Source organism: Protopterus annectens, chromosome 4.part0, assembly GCF_019279795.1.
Source record: "Protopterus annectens isolate FY-2018-M chromosome 4.part0, PAN1.0, whole genome shotgun sequence".
Lineage (NCBI taxonomy): Eukaryota > Metazoa > Chordata > Ceratodontiformes > Protopteridae > Protopterus > Protopterus annectens.
Window position 1 is genome coordinate 1467906971 of NC_056733.1, and position 16940 is coordinate 1467923910.

Below are 16940 nucleotides of genomic sequence, written 5' to 3' on the forward strand. Positions count from 1 at the left end.
TATGCAGATGATTCAACTCTGATCTGCTCTGCCTCGTCTCCCACCACCCTACATACACTCACTCAAGATACCTTTATCTCAGTAGAAAAATGGATATCTGGGATCCAACTAATTCTAAATCCCAAAAAGACAAAACTGCTACTATTTACCCCTAATAGATAAAAAAAAAAAAAAAAAACTCTCCTTTACCATAACATCTAAGGACGGCACCATCATCTCCCCTTCTAACCACACCAAACTTCTGGGCATTGAAATAGACAATAATCTCCAATTTGATGTTCACATCTTACATACCATAAAACTAGTACACAAAAACCTAGGCTCCCTATACAGGCATAAGTCCTTTCTCTCACAAAAAGCAAGAGTCACTCTTGCACAAAGCCACCTCCTCTCAACTCTATTATACGCAGCACCAATCTTTACCCAAATCAGACAGTGTGACCTAAACAAACTAGAATCATGCTACAATAAAATAGCCAAGTTTGCTACTAACTCAACCTATAGAACCCATCACTGTGCTGCACTAAAAGAACTAAAATGGCTTGAGCTACCACAGCTACTTAACTATCACCAGCTGGGCACAGCCTACAATATTCTCAAATATCCTGAAAAAAACCCCCTCATTATCCAACCTACTTACTATCTATACTACAAACCAATACCTAAGATCCAGTGAAAAATCTCTCCTCTCCATCACCAAGGCTAACAATAATGCAGGGAAAGTGTTCTACTCCCACACCGTTGCCAGAAATTGGAACTCTCTTCCCCTATCTGTGTCCACTGCCCCCACCACATCCATATTCAAAAACTCCCTCAAATCGCACCGTCTTAGTACATGGTTATGCCCTTGTATCACATAACCCTACCCATACTACTATTAACTCCCCAAATTCCTCTCTGATCACATACTGGAGCTCTGATCCCCTGTAGGCTTGGTCATCTGAAAGGGTACTTTTAACTGTAGAATCTTACTTGATATATTTTCTTTTCTTACCAATGTATGACTGACATTGTCTTTTTACCCATGTTCTATATCTTTTACCTGGAGTGTTTTTATTAATTCTTGTTATATTACTATGCTCAGCATACATGATGTAACCTGTTTTGTGTATTATGCTGGATATACTGTATTTGTATAACTTGATGTTGGAGCTTTTCTCCCCGGGCCTCCGCTTAAAATGGACCTGGTCCAGTCAGAATTTCCCGGTTAACAAATGTAAAATAAAATAAATAAATAATTCTAATACTACAAATCCACCTGACCCCTCCTCTAGACAGAATTATATTGACATTTTTTCCCTTAAACCATTTCCTAATATCTACATCAAATCTCTGCTTTGCAAACTAAAACACTTCTTTCTAGATCTGCTGATAATATACCGCCCTACTTTTTTCAGATAGCAGCAGATTCTCTAGCCCTCCCAATCTCCATACTGGTTAACCATTCTGTCTGAGCATCAAAATTTCCCTCTATCTGGAATAAATTCTATACTCTACCTATACACAAAGGTGGTAACTCCATAGAAGTCTCTAATTTCAGACCCATTGCCATCCTGCCACCTCTCTCAAAAATATTGGAAAAATGCATGCATAAGCAAGTCATGGAGAACTTGCTTCAAGAGAATCTGCTCACTCCCACTCAACATGGCTTTCGTCCAAAATGTAGTATCACTAGTGCTCTCCTATCCTTTATCAACACCATTTCTCTGGCAAGAGATAACAATAAGCTATTATCATGCTTATTCTTAGATCTGTCTAAATCATTTGATAGTCTCTCACTCGTTTCTTCTGGACAAACTCATTAACCTTAACTTCTACTGGTTTACTAGCTGTTTCACAGATCAACTACAATCTGTAAAATGCCTCTCTACTGTCTCACTTCCTCTCCCTATCAAAATGGGTGTTCCCCAAAGATCTGTTCTTGGTCCAGTACTCTTCGTTATCTTTACAAATCTACTCTATAACTCCTGCCCTCAGTCATCCCTGTCCAATATGCCCTTGGCTCTACAGTCATCACAGTTGCAGACACCCTCCCTGGCTTAAATTCTGTTACTCAGAAATCCTTCATCTCTTTTGAAACCTGGCTAATTCTGCATCCTAAGAAAAAACAAACTTGTACTTTTTCTTCCCAAAAACCTAAACCACCTTAAATCCACTTTTGCTATCCATTCTCTTAAAACTCCTATCATAACTGAACTCAACACAAAACTTCTAGAGGTCATGATAGATGACCAACTGAAGTTTGATTTGCATGTTAACACTTGTATTAAGAAAACACATTTGCATGTTAACACTTGTATTAAGAAAACACATCAAAGACTTGGCCTCTTATACAGAATAAAAAGTTCCTGTCTAACAAAGCTAAAGTCTCCTCCTCTCGTACCTTTCTCCTACCAAGCCTATTATATAGCTCTCAAATACTCACCAACCTCCAAACCTGTCCTGTAGCTAAACTTGAATTTACCTATAACAAAGTGGCCAGATTTGCTCCGAATCAAAGCTATAGATCACATCACTGCTTCTCTTTAAAACACTTAAACTGGCTAGAATTCCCAAACCAGCTACTCCTCTCTCAGTTTCAGCTTATCCACTCTATCTTGCACCAACCATCTTTCTGTCCAGATTTGTCTTCTCTGTTCTCCTCCTAGGCTCAGACCAAGACTTGCTACAAATCTGTAAACAGAATTGGTCAAAACCTCTGCAGCTGCTACCCTGCCATTTCTTGGAACAAACTCCCATTGGAAATTAGAACACTCAGACAATATAAAGAATTTAAATCTGCCACCAAAAATTACCTGAAAAGCTGATGGACGTGCCAACGTAGCTTACTGTCTCCCCTGTGTTTTATTTCTGTATTGCGTCAGCTCTCTCCATTCATCTTATGTAGCTATTAACCCATTGCTCAATCTTAAAAAATATCTGTAATTATATACCACATGTATGATCCTCTCTTAGTCATCTTAACTAGGTAATAACCCGTTACTGAATTGTAAAAATATTTGTACTTCTATATTACATGTATGATCCTCGCTAAGTGTCTCTACACTGGCCATACTTACAAACTCTGCATACTGTTTCTGTACATATCTTAAGTTAAAGAGCAACTTAAACTCTGTATTTAATTGTTATGCCTTTACTGTACCAACTTGAAAATATTATTGCTTTGTTTATAATACTATGTTCATGGACAATTGTATTGTAATTTTGTGGAGCTTTTCTTCCTGGGCCTCAACTGAAAAAGGGCCATCAGCTCAGCTGGACAGACTCGTTCACCAAATGTAAAATAAATAAAAATGTTATTAGGATAAGTTATGACATAAGCCCCTTTGACATCTTTATGCTTTTTTTCTGGTATTATCTTGAAGCAGTCTACATAGCTATTTAATTCCTTAGTTTAATTTAGTAACACAGCTGTAGAATTTGCTTTTAGAAAAAGGGGAAACATGCCAGCTGCTTTGCTCTCTGTCACAACGATAGGAAAAGAATGTAACATTCCGTCTTGAGCTGCAGTTAATGTCTTGACGCATATCTCTAAGCATTCAGAATTACAGAATATTAAAAATAACTTACATTCATTGTAATATGTGTTTATTCCCATTACACTAGAAAATGTAAACGCAAATATGGTGGAGGTGATAAAAGCATTGCAGGTGGGTATCTTTAGGAAGGGGATGGAGCACATAGTACAGAAATAAATGTAATGTGCGGGAACAATACTTGCAAAACATGTTCAGCAGGAATGAAGTTTCAGGGAAGGCAGGATTTAAGTAATTTATGTAATGATAGAGTGAATGTTAACAAAGAAAGCATATGTATAATAGGTGAAACTAAGGAAAATGTGTAAAGTAGTATGCTTTCTTTTCTGTCATTGTGTGGGTGCTCCTATGCCATTATTATTATTTTTTTTAACAAGCTCCAACGCATGAGAAAATGGATAATGTTTAGTCCACAAGTAGGATGTTCCACCTGTAGACCTTTTTGTTTCTCCTGAAGTGATTAGTGAGCAAAAATTGTAACAGGATACCCATGGAAGGCCAAAGATGCCTCCCCCATTCCCTGGGCAGGTCTGTATACGTTTGTTTTCCCCCTGGGTATTGCAAAAGATCAAAGACGAGAGGCGGAAAGTGTTACTTGTTAGCATCATTTTGGTGCTGGCAACATTAGATGTTATGTAGTCCAATCTCGCCTACATTCTTACCCATGGGTTCGGAGCCAAACCTCTGCTCTGACTCGGCCATACTCTAGCTCAAAGTCTTCAGTTGGCTTGTGGCTAAGAGGTATCCCATGCTGCACTGCTCCCTGTCCCCAGATCTCATTTGCCGCTCGTACAGCTCAGACGTGGTCCCGCTCTAGGCCATGGCTAAGTATAACTTTCTTCTACTTATTAGTAGTTTGTTGCTCCAAAAGCTATTTTCATAGCTAGTCTCTGTTTTTTGATAAGGAAACTGTTTGTGTAGCCTGTTTGGCTTTTTGTCTTGGTATCCCGTTTGCATTTCTCCCTTTTTATGGGCTAGACCCATTTCAGTTAGAGGACCTAGTCCTCCCTTCTAGTTGTGTGTGTCCCAGTTTCCCTGTGTGTGATTGTTCCAGTGTTGCCCATCCCTTTGGGCTAGGGGCGTTTAACTTCGAGGACCTAGTCCTCCCTTGTGTTTGTTTGTTTGTCAGGGCCGTTTAAGTTAGAGGTCCTTTCTCCCTGTGGTGGCTATTGTCTATGACCGTTTAATTTAGAGGCATAGTTCCCGTGTTTTTTGTGTGTTCGGGTTTGTCTTCCGATATTGTGTGCAGTGTCATACCAATATATCTAAGGTTACAAAACAACACAAGCCTTTGGGCTTCAAAAAATGTGATGTGTGGATATAAAATGTCTATTACTGATGGGCACTCTGTGTGTGTATATTGCCTGGGGGCTATCCACCTCCAAGAATCCTTTGTGTTCTGTCATGCCTTTATCCCATGCATTCTTCAAGAGAGGAAGAACAAACTGATTCTGAAGGGATTACTGAAATCCTCCTTCGAAGAAGACTTGGAGAAGGCTTCCAGTTCTAAGTCCTCTCCCTCTAAAGCAGACAAGACCTCTAAATCAAAAAAACGCTCTCCGGCTCAGTCAGTTTTATCGGAGCCGCCAGAGAAAGTTGCCAAGTCTGCTTCAGCTTCCTCTGCTCCATTGGCTTCGGGGCTGAAGGAAGTGGGTGAATTGACTAAGTCAGCATCGGCTCCCAGTCTCTCGGAGCCTGTGATGGAGATACTTGTTCGGAGCCGGTCTCCAGTTTCTAGACCAGTTTCTCCTTCTCGTAAGTCTTCTTCTGTAGGGAGGTCCAGTTCTCCAACCTTATCCTCTAGGTCTCTCTCCGATGATGATGTGGCTAGAGTGGTACAGAGACTGCTCCAATCACCGGTGTTGGCCAAATTATTTTCGACTCCAGCCCAATCGGCCCCAGAGCCTGTCACCCATCCATCCTCGTATGTTCCTCCTCTGAGCCTTTCTCGGCCTTCGGAGCCAGAGTTTTCGGTTCTGTCTGATGCCTTTGCGTCGGCTCCAGTAGCCCATCCTGTCATCACTGTTCCAATCTCCGCTCCGACCCCATCGGCTCCATCCACGGGGTCCAGGGCTCATAGTTACTCGGTCAGACCCGAGGGAGGGGTCGTGGGTCGATCATCTTAGTCTCCGAGCCTCCCGCTCGGTGCTTGGGCCCTGCCTTGGCTTCGGACCTTCTCCCTTCGGCTCTGAGGGCTTCCACGGTTGGTCGTTCTTCGGAGCAGGTGGGGATCAGCTTTCGAGGTCATGCGGCGCGTGCTGGCCAGGTCCTCAGCTGCGTCTGATGGCACCAACACTCTACCCCCTCCAGCACTGGTATCAGTTTTGTTATCACCCTCTGTCCTTGGACAGCGGAGACCCAAGGCCTCAGGATACCTCCATGAGTGGTCCCCAACTTTCTGGGGTCTCCCCAGAGTGTTTGAGGAGCCCCCCAGAAAAAGAGTGTGCAAGAGGAAGCACATTGACTCCCAGGATGAGTCTATCCCTTCGGACACCGACCTTGAGGAGTCAGAGGGGTCTCCCAAGTCGTCCTCTGAAGATATCTTTCTCAGATATCCTGGAGATCTTGAAGCAGAGAGGTGACTAGCCCTCCAAATCTCCCTCTGAGGAGGAGTTGGTGTTCCTGAAGGCCTTTGGGTCTCAACCCTCCGCCTCTTGGGTGTCTCCCCCTTTCGATGAACTCCTGGATGTTTGTCGAACAGTGTGGAAAACCCCTGACACTGTGGAACCAGTCCCCAGGAGACCCAACAAGTTTCTCTCCACCCCCGCTGACCAGGAATTTCTCACAAAGGGTGTTCCAGTAGATGCCATGGTGGTGGCAGCGGCCACCAATTAGAATTCATCTACCGTCCATCCCCCTAACAAGGAGTCAAGGACCATGGACCGGTATGGGAAGAGTACGTTTTCTTCAGCGGCCTTTACTCTGCGGTCGCTGAATTATTTGTCACATTTTACAAGGCTCCAAAGAGATCTCCTAAAAGAACTTGGAGAGTCTCAGCAGGGTAACGTTTCTGATGCAGTGGTCAGAAGGTCAATGCCCAGATGTCTACCCTAAATTCCATTACTAACTCCTCCATGAGGCTGATCTTGCATGCAGCCGACAGAGCAAGTAGGGCAGCGAGTTCAGGAGTCTCGCTTAGGAGGCACTCCTGGATGCGCCTGTGTAATTTCGCAGAGACCTTCAAGTCTATGTTCACCAACGCCCCATTTGATGGTTCATCGTTGTTTGGAACCAAGGTGAAGGATACTCTCACTAGGTGCGAGCAGGAAGGAAAAACCCTGTCTGCCATGGGAGTCCGTTTTTCCATGCCTTCTAGATCTTATCCCAAGGGCCAGAAGGGTGGGAAAATGTGGTTCAGAAAGCCGCAGAGGTTTTTTTCAAGATGCACAAAGTGATTCCCCCTCCAGAGGCAGGGGAGGGGGTGGTAACTCAGGTAGACGCTGCCCTAGAGGCAGAGGAGGCCTGTGTAACCAGGGGGACCATGATTTCTTTCGCGGTTCCTCCTACCAGCACTCCTGATGGGAGGCCCGACTGCGCTTCTCCAGAGCCAGTCTGGGGTCGTATTTCACTATACCCAGAAGCCTGGCAAGGCATCACCCAGGACGAGTGGGTATTAAAGATAATTTCCGGAGGATATCATATTCCCTTCTCTTCTCATCCCCCGCCAACCAAGAGAATCCCAGATGCTCCACCCAGTCAAAGGGATTCCGCAGCTTCAGAAGTTCAAAAGCTGCTAGCAAAAGGAGCCATCCAGCATGTCCCCTCAGACCAGCTCAGATTAGGGACTTACTCAAGATTCTTTTTGGTGCCGAAAAGAACAGGGGAACTGAGACCCATCTTGGATCTCAGCCGCTTGAACCTCCATGTAAAAAAGTCCAAGTTCCGAATGGTCACTTTAAGTCTATTCTCCGATTGTTGGGGAAAGAAGTATGGATGTGCTCCATCAACCTCAAGGATGCTTACTACCATATAAAGATGGACAGGGCATCCAGAAGTCTCTTACGCTTCCGGCTGGGAACCAGTCATTTTCAGTTTCGAGCCCTGCCCTTTGGTCTCACCACAGCCCCCAGGGTGTTCACCAAATGTATGGCAGTGGTGACGGCTCACTTGAGACGTCAGGGATTCCAACTGTTTCCATACCAAGACGACTGGCTCCTGTCTACCACCACCAGGCATCTACTACTACAGACCAGGGATGCCACCATTGCACTGTCTCAACGATTGGGTATCGCACTAAACTGGGAAAAGTCTGCCTTGTTGCCCTCGCAGCGTGTCACGTTTATAGGCGCCGAGTTAGACACCGTGCTCATGAGGGCTTTCTTACCACAAGAAAGAATTCACATTTTGCAGAAACAGGTCTACGCATTGCTTCCACTGAAAAAGGTAAAGGCAAAAATGGTTCTCAAATTGTTAGGGACAATGGCTGCCACAATTATGCTAGTCCATCTTGCAAGACTACACATGAGGCTCCTTCAGTGGCTGCTCTTTGCTCAGTGGTCCCTACAACACCTTCCACTTTCCCATCTTATTATGATTGCAGACAAGTGCAAGCAGGATCTACGCTGGTGGCTTCAGACCAGCAATCTCAATGTGGGAAAGCCCTTCGTTCCACCTCCTCCAGTTGCCACGGTGACCACGGATGCCTCCAAGATGGGGGGGGGGACATTATCTCGGCAGGACAGTCCAAGGCACGTGGCAAGAGCACAAGATACATTTGCATATCAATGTCTTGGAGATGAGAGCAGTGCTATTAGTGTTGCAAGTGCTCCAGAGCATTCTTCCTCTCGGGACGATTGCAATCCACTCGGACAACATGTCGGTGGTATGGTATCTGAACAAACGGGGGGGAACCAAGTCTTATGCCCTTTGCAGAGAGGCTATTTGAGTGTGGCAGTGAGTAGTGTCTTCCCAACGCTTTCTTGTGGCAACGCACATTCCGGGGAAGTCCATCGTGATTGCCGCCAGGTTGAGCAGAGCTATTCTGATGCCTCACGAGTGGTCCCTGAACAAGCAGGTTGAGGAGCAGATTTTCCGCAGATGGGGTCAGCCTTGCTGCGATCTATTTGCCAGTCCCCTCAATACCAAGGGCAGCAGCTACTTCACCCTCATCCCCTCTCGAGGGGAGACACCCAGGGATGCTCTAGTTCACGATTAGCCCTCTGGTCTACTTTATGCCTTCCCACCTGTTCCTCTGATAGCAAAGGTTATTCAGAAAGCACAATTCTTGGGAAGCAGAATGATTCTGATTGCTCCACACTGGCCTCGTCAAATTTGGTTCCCCTTTCTCCATCCCTATCTCATGGACGACCCCTGGATTCTGGACCCACAGCCAGACCTTTTGACTCGTATGTCAGGGCAGTTCCATCCCTCTCTTCAGACCCTCCGGTTGACAGCTTGGTTACTCCAGTTCCATCACTAGTCGGGCTTCATCATTTTTCTCCGGAAATAGTTCATATTCTGTCTTCTTCCCGTAAGCCTTCGACTAGGAAGATTTATTCCAGTAAATGGAAAAGATTCTCCATCTGGGCTCATGAAAGGCAGATTGACCCTTACACTGCACGAATTTCATCAGTTCTGGAATTTCTCTCCATGCTTTTCAGTCAGGGGTCAGCTGCCGCAACCATTAAAGTTCAGTTAGCGGCTATCTCCACCTTTCATGTCGCTAATGAACCCAGTCTAATGGCGCATAGATTTTGTAAGGCATTTTTAAAGGGCACTATGATGCTTCGGCCCCCAGTCTTTGATCCCGTAATGCCATGGGACCTCAATTTTGTGCTACAGTGTCTCGCTTCATCTCCCTTTGAGCCTGCAGCTACTTGTGACTTGAAATATTTGTCATGGAAGACCATCTTTTTGGTAGCCATCACTTCAGCTAGGTGAGTCTCTGAGCTCCGAGCTTCGTCAGTTAGACCTCCTTACTTGGTATTTCACAAGGATAGGGTTTCCCTCAGACCAAATCCTTCCTTTATGCCAAAGGTTGCTTTGGTTATTAACCTCAACCGGTCTATTGAGCTGCCTGTGTTTTTCCCAGAATTTTCTAATAAGGCAGAATTCAAATTCCACCAGCTAGATGTTCATAGACAATTGCGTTTCTATTTACATAGAACGGAGGATCTTAGGAAATCAGATCAGCTATTTGTCTCATTTTCAGACAGTAGTCTTGGGTCTCCTGTCTCTAAAGTAACCTTATCTAGATCGATCTCTAGTTGTGTTTCCTTCATTTATGCCTCAAGCGGTAAGGAATTACCTTTTAAGGTGAAGGCTCATTCTACACGATCAATGTCTACCTCTACGGCATTTCAGGCCAGAATGTCTATGGATAATATTTGTGCTGCGGCTACATGGGCATCTCCTCACACCTTTATCAGTCACTGCAAATTGGATTTGATATCCAGAGGCAGATCTTCCTTTGGTTCCACAGTGCTCAGGAGTATTTTCCACTGAGCCGCCCAAGGTTCAGGTGCTGGGGATGCTGTCCCACGAGTAAGAATGTAGGCGAGATTGGACTACATAACATCAAGAAGTTATGTACTCACCATAACATTCGATGTATGTAGTCCATCTCGCCTCACATTCTTACTTACCCTCCCGCCTTCCCCCTCCTGGAGGGCCTAGAGGTTAGTTTTGGTTTCAGTACTCCTTTTGTTGTTGAGCTGATTCTTCCTCTCTATGTGTTGTGTGAATACCTGAGCTTGCAGCACACAAGATCTGGGGATAGGGAGCAGTGCAGCATGGGATACCTCTTAGCCACGAGCCAGTTGAAGACTTCGAGCTAGAGTATGGCCGAGCCGGAGCCGAGGTTCAGCTCCGAATCCACGGATAAGAATGTGAGGCGAGATGGGCAACATACATTGAACATTATGGTGAGTACATAACTTCTTGTTTTCCCACTTAGTCTAGTAAGGGAAGAACCGATATTTGCTGCCTGATCACATGGACCTCTTAATCTTAACAGGAAGTTGACTGTCCATCCAAATTGTGGACACTTAAGGCTGATAGTGCAGAAGACCTAGTGCTTATCCTTCCAGGCACATTTTGTCTTGAGTTTGTGCAGCATCTTAAGGGTGATCAATCCAGCACAAGAGAATTCTACTCATCAAAGTGGAAACGTTTCTCCTACTAGTACTGTGACAGAAGACAGCACCAAATATAAGAGCAGGCTCAGACCTATGCACGAGACCTCTCTTGTGCTTCTGTAAAAGTGTATATTTCAGTAATCTGTGACTGTGTGCTTCAAGAACACCCCCCCCCCTCTATTCTCTTATTTGCTAGAAAAGTAGTTTTTGAAAAGGGTTTTGCCCTTGAAGTCACCCCAAAAAAGCAATTTCTCTGCCATGAGATCCTAATTTTGTATTGGAGAAGCTTATTGTGCCTTCTTTATCTGCTTCCACCTCAGTTTTTTCCAGGAAGGCTGCCTTTTGTGTTGACATCAGGAAGACCATTTTAGAATTGTACTCATCCATGCAGGGAACAGTTCCTGTTATTTACCAACTCTTCCTTCATGCCAGAAGTAGTTCCAAAACTCTCATGAAATCAATCTGAGTTGAGGTTCAACATGGCCACAACAAAGCAATACAGAAACTCTGATAAGCTCCTTATCGCATTTGCAAAATGTAGAGAAGGGAAGTCTGTCAGCATCATTCAGATGAAACTGCATTGCAATCATTATAAAAAGTCACTTGCAAAATTAGAGCTCATTCCACCAGGGCCACAACTACTAATAACCTTTCCTTAAAGGGTCAACTTCACAGGTCATCTTGGAAGCAGCCACATGGTCACCTGTCCACATCTTTACCAGACATAACAACTTAGCCACTATTTCCACAGCCAGGGCAGGACTTACTGCATCAGTTTTGCAGTGTCTTGCATTCCCTGCTACAACAACAAGCCAGCTACTCTATTTTCTGTGAACTGAGAGAGTCATCCTAAGAGTCAAGTTCTTCTGCATTGAATCTCAAAGAATGCAGTGCAGTCTTGTAAAAACTTTCAGTATATGCAGATGTTTGAGCAGATTCACTGTTGAAATACCATTTCCCCCAAAATCTCCATGCTACACCTTTGGGATAGGTGAATGCCCAGAATGCTTACAAACACTTCTCCGTCCCATTTAGTGTCCCTTCTGTCCCCCAGATCAAGCATCTTCATAGCAAGAGGTAAGCATCAGCTTGCAGGTGTGGGGTTGGGTGTTCTAATTGTGCTTTTTCATCTGAGATGGATCATCCTTGGGTGAGTCATGCACTAACACCTTGGAGGAGTTCTTGAAAGAAAGACATGAATATAGTGCTAACTATTGCCTCTTTATAACACTGACTCTTTAACATCAGTAGAGGAATAAGTACACCAGCCCTGAAGTGGGAGCGAAAACTCTTTGTTATCCAGGACAGCCATCAAGCCTGTGCAGGCAGGAATACCAGTAATCAGTATGCAACAGCAAATCTATACAAACCTGTACATTTTTGATAAGTTCCTATGCAAGTGTACTTTATGCAGTAGCTCGTGAGCTGTGCTGCAATAAAAGTGTGTATGTGTGTGTGGGGGGGGGGGGACTGTGTAAACCAGCTGTTTATGATTGACTGGCCTAGTTGCACTGATTTCTTGTGCATGCAACATGACAAAATCTGCCTGAGATTATGGGAGCACACATTTCTAAGAAAACAGCCACTGCTGTAGCCTACCTAGGATGAGGATGCAAGTACACATGACATAGTACAAGTAGCCACTTAGTTCTCGCTTTATGCACACTCAAGGCATTATAGGCAGGACCCGGTGTTTAGTGCTAGAACTGGGTTTGCCTCGCCTCTTACCAGTCCTACTGGCCTTGCAGTCAGAAATTGGAAGTTGACCTCATTTACTTGAAGAGTCCGCTGTTCCTGACAGCAGTTTACACATTTGGTCTGATCTCCAGCACGCATGCTACCACTTCTCCTTTGGACTCCTGTTTAGCTAAGTTTGTGATAGTATCCTGAGGGGTTATTGGTCCTTTTCTCCATTTTCTCCAAGATTGTTGCCACTTCTCTTGGAAATTAAGTATTTCCATCTCACCTAAAGGATGAATTTGATTACCCCCTTCTTAGTAATTCTCGGTCAGTCTCAAACTTTCCATTTGTCAGTAAGGTTCTTGAGAAAGAGGTTTGCAGTAAGCTCTAATTATATTTGAATGATTCTGACATCTGTGATCAGTCTGGATTTAGATCAAGGCACAGCATTGAGGTGGCTCTCCGAGTTTTTAATGATCTGTTAGTAGCAAGAGATCTTTGTCATTCAGTTCTTGATCTTTCCTCAGATTTTGGTCTGCTATACCATGTTATCTTTTTGGACCATCTAGAATATTTCTGTTGCATGCATTATTGGTGGCATTGTGGATTGTTTGCCTCGGCCCTTCTTGATTTCTCATCAGCTAGACCATGTAATCTTTTTGGACAAACTAGAAAATTACTTTAGTGTCTGTGGTGTGGATTTGTTTGCCTCCTATTTTACTGGACACACTCAGAGGGTGGTGTCGTCGTAGGGTTCCTCATGGTTCACTTTTTACTTAATGCTGCCAGGGGATGTTGCTCATTCAATAGGTTTGCAATATCATTGCTATGTTGATGACACACAGCTTTACCACTCATTCTCTCAGGAGTTTAACTGCCTTCTTTCGATTAACACAGAACTTTGGAACTCATCCATGACTAAATCGACAGGAATATGCTTAAGCTCAGTACGTCTAAAACTGTGGCCATGGTACAATAGTGAGTGTGACACTTAAGGGCTCCACTGTGCTTATCTTGCCCCCATATGTTTCTTACTGTGAAGGCATATCCAAAGTGTAAGATCTTAGTGTGATTATTCACAGACTAACACTAAAGGTCCAGATTGAGGTGGTGGTAATATTTTCCTATTTCATCTGCAAAACATCACCCAACATGGGGTTAGGAGGGTGGCCTAATGGTTAAGGTGTTTGCCTTAGACACAAAGTGCAGGGTTGGAGTCTCCCAAGGGTTAATTGGCTCGCAAGGGCAGTTAGCCTAGTACTAATCTATGAACTTATTATTAAACAACTTATTCCCCTTTGCAATCTTATCACTGGTATTTGCACTGGTTTCTTCCCGTCTTGATTACTCTAGTACCATGTATGAAGGCTTGCCAGACACGGAACTTTCCTTTCTACAACTAGTACAAAACTCCACAACTCTGCTGACATCTGTTTTCCAAACACAGATTCTGCAGAGTTTGCACTGGTTATTGGTTAAGTACCAGATGATATATAAATCCTTGTTCTGGTTTACTTAGGACTTTATTGGGCTTCCAATCCTGGTGTAGGCCTTGCAGAGCTTTGTTTTCTGTTCCGTTTTACAATTTGAGTCCTGTGGTTGTTGGTCTTATTCTGAGGCAACTGCTTCCTGGCTGTCTTCAAGCAGAGTCTAAAGACGCATCTGTTTGAACTAGCTTGTGGTTGATTTCCTTGCCATGATTTAACTAATTGTACGTTTTATGTTTTTTATGGTGTTATTTCTTCTGTAATCATAACTGTTTTGCTGTGGCAGTTGCCTTGTAATTTTACTTATTTCTAGTTTGTTGTAAGTGGTTTGTTGTTACTGCTTTATAAATTTGTAAAGTGCATGGGCTCAGGCACTTAAAGGAGAACCGGACCCACAGACTCAAAAAACATGTTTATTTTATCATGGTTTAGTGTTTTGTACATTTTAATACCACTCTGGGACTATTTACAGGTTTTTAAATATTTTTATGCATAATTTCTAAGTCTGACCACATTGGGTTTGGCATCTTGAAATAATTCCGATTGTTTAGTCTGTCCCATAATGCAGTGCTTGGCTGTAAAAAAAATTGTCCTGTATGCCTGTTTCTTCCTGAAGCTCCTGTCACTGCATTGATTTTACATGCATACACTTAGTTTTAAGTAACATTTCATGCCATTCAGTGACTACTTAAAACACAAACAGTGCAAATGCCACAGAACAGACTTTCAAAGTGCTTTTTACTGCTGCTACTTTTTAGAATGGCCAAACTACAGTGTTTTGTGAAGCCTGAAGTGTACTACTTTGACTTCTCTCCCATCCCCTTTCACACCTAACTTCCCTAGCTCTAAAAGTGCTAAGGGTAATTTGAGCTGTTACCAATTGTGATTGAAAGCCCACATCAGGAGACTTGACTCGTGTACTGTTTCCTTGTTCTAGCCTTTACTTTGTGTATGGGTAGGGAAAGGACCAAGCAGCTGTGATATCATAGCATGGGTGGGTTTTTAGGAAGGTCGTGGAAATGTCTGTTTGGGGAAGGAATTGGCCAGAAACTACCTGTATTCATAGGTGTTGATGATATCAAGTTAATTGGAGACTGCAGCAAGCTTTATCAGTGCAGGACAAATGTTTTTTGGAAGTGAAACCACCACCGTACAGTAAGGTACTGTTCTAGTGGAGAAAATGTTGATTTAAAATATTTTACATGCTTTATTGTTGTTTATTCATAGCAGGGGCAGTAAATAGGGTGAAAAAGGACAAAGAAGTTGAGCATTTAATAACAGAATCCCATTGTTGTCCTTTAAAGTTGAAATTAAAGTTAATGTTTTCAGAGTTCTCCAGCCTCCCACTAACCAATTTCTCAGTATGTTGGGGTGTAATCTTTGACAGTCACACAAGCATGATGGATGCAGCAGTGAAACACATAAAGAACGTATTACTTTTGTGTAGGTAACTTAATAGTAAATGTTCAAAGTTGCAATCCTACTTCTCTTCCTTCATACTCTCTCTGGTATGAGTTTGCATCAAGGCAAAATGGGATAGCTGTACTCCTTTCACCTTCCATTCTTCATTTTTTTACAGCTTTACCCCTCTTTGTCCAGGTTGTTTTAGAGTATCTGCATTCTTATTTGTGTGACCAGCCTAGGGAGGGCAGATAGATTGAAGGAGATATCCCTTTCAGAGACATTGTTAGTTCTAACCTGTTTTTAGGGTTGCAAAGAAATGAAGATGGTGTTGGGCATATGTCCTTTACAGACTCTACCTGTAGTAGGCATCCCAAATGTGATATCTGCAACAATGACACATACAAATGTTTACCATTTATAGTAATTTACCTGCACATTTGCAGTCTTTTCCACATGCCTTGGATTGGTAATGATGTCTAAAGCAGCCAAAAAGTGGCCAAGTACAGTCTTTTTTTTCAACATGGTCATCTCTTCCATTTGTACCTACAGCTATAATGTACTTCAGAATTCCATTACATTTGCACTGAGAATCTTCCTCTTTTTCAAAGATTTTAAGGAGCTTTTTCCCTTTTGCCTGGTCTTCTCCATCAGTGAGAAGTAGCCTGTCAAAGTTGCTTGATTTCCTGAGAGTGACTAGGATTGGCACCATATTATTTGGGCTAAATTCAAATTGGTGATATTTTGGCATGTTCAGAGTATTTAGTCAAAAGGCAAAGTACCATCTCTCATTACAGCTGAAGACTGCATACTGAGGCAGTTATTCATTCTGTCATATAACAGATTGTTTTGACCAAGTTCTGCCCTCGAGTCCAGGCCAGTGGCATCACAAACAGAAGGCTAAATGCACCATTAAGACAATCCCTCATTGCATACTGTTTAGTTGCATATGAGTGATCTTGTGAATGACCCTGGACAGGCTGCATGAAAGACCAGTTTCACTACATACCAAAGTAATGAATAGTGCAACTGTTCTGTAAATAGTTTCATACTCTTTCTGAGAATTGCACTACACAGATAGGGTGAGAAGTAACCAATGTCCAGGTTGCCCTTCACAGTGTGAACTGTAAATTTTGTGTGGCTGTCTGTGTGCAGTGGAGGGGACTGACAGACTGATTTGTACTTAAGACAGTGCTGCCAGCAAGGATATTTTTGTGCTGACATTGTAGCCTCTTCTGAGGATGTTGTGTGGTTTATTATTTTAACAACATGTAATCATGGAGTGAGCCTCCAGCTGTCTGTCACCTGGTATAAAAATACTAATAGAAATTGGTTTTGTGACTCACAGTCCATCCTCTTTAGAGTGTAATAGGTGTCTGTCTGCAGTAGGACACTCATAGGTTCATAGGTTCATACTAGGCTATCTGCCCTAGGGCATTTATAAGCCTAGCCAGAGTGTGTATGGCTTTCGCCACCCATTTTAAATTAATTTTGCTATGCCCTTTTTCGAGGTTAGTATACTGTGCCTCTGTCTAACAGTGACACAGAAGTGATACCCGGGGTAAACCTACGATCTCCCATCCACTCATCAAGATTCCTCTTGAAGAGAGTCAATGAGCGACTCTGCCTAACCTGGACTGGGATTTTATTCCAGAGTGAAGGGAGCCTCTGGGTTATGAATCTGTCCCTCCAGCATGTCCTATTTATTTCAGTGCTGAGGTTTAAGTCCCTCGAGCGTAGCTCGATGGGATTTGGATTTT

The 16940-nt window shown here is 43.3% G+C and overlaps 1 protein-coding gene across 1 annotated transcript in view; it reads left to right on the forward strand.

The window, feature by feature from the left end:
- Window positions 1-16940, forward strand: part of FAM193B (family with sequence similarity 193 member B) — a 1359441-nt gene that overhangs the window by 1082902 nt on the left and 259599 nt on the right. The gene's annotated exons all lie outside the window — the stretch shown is intronic.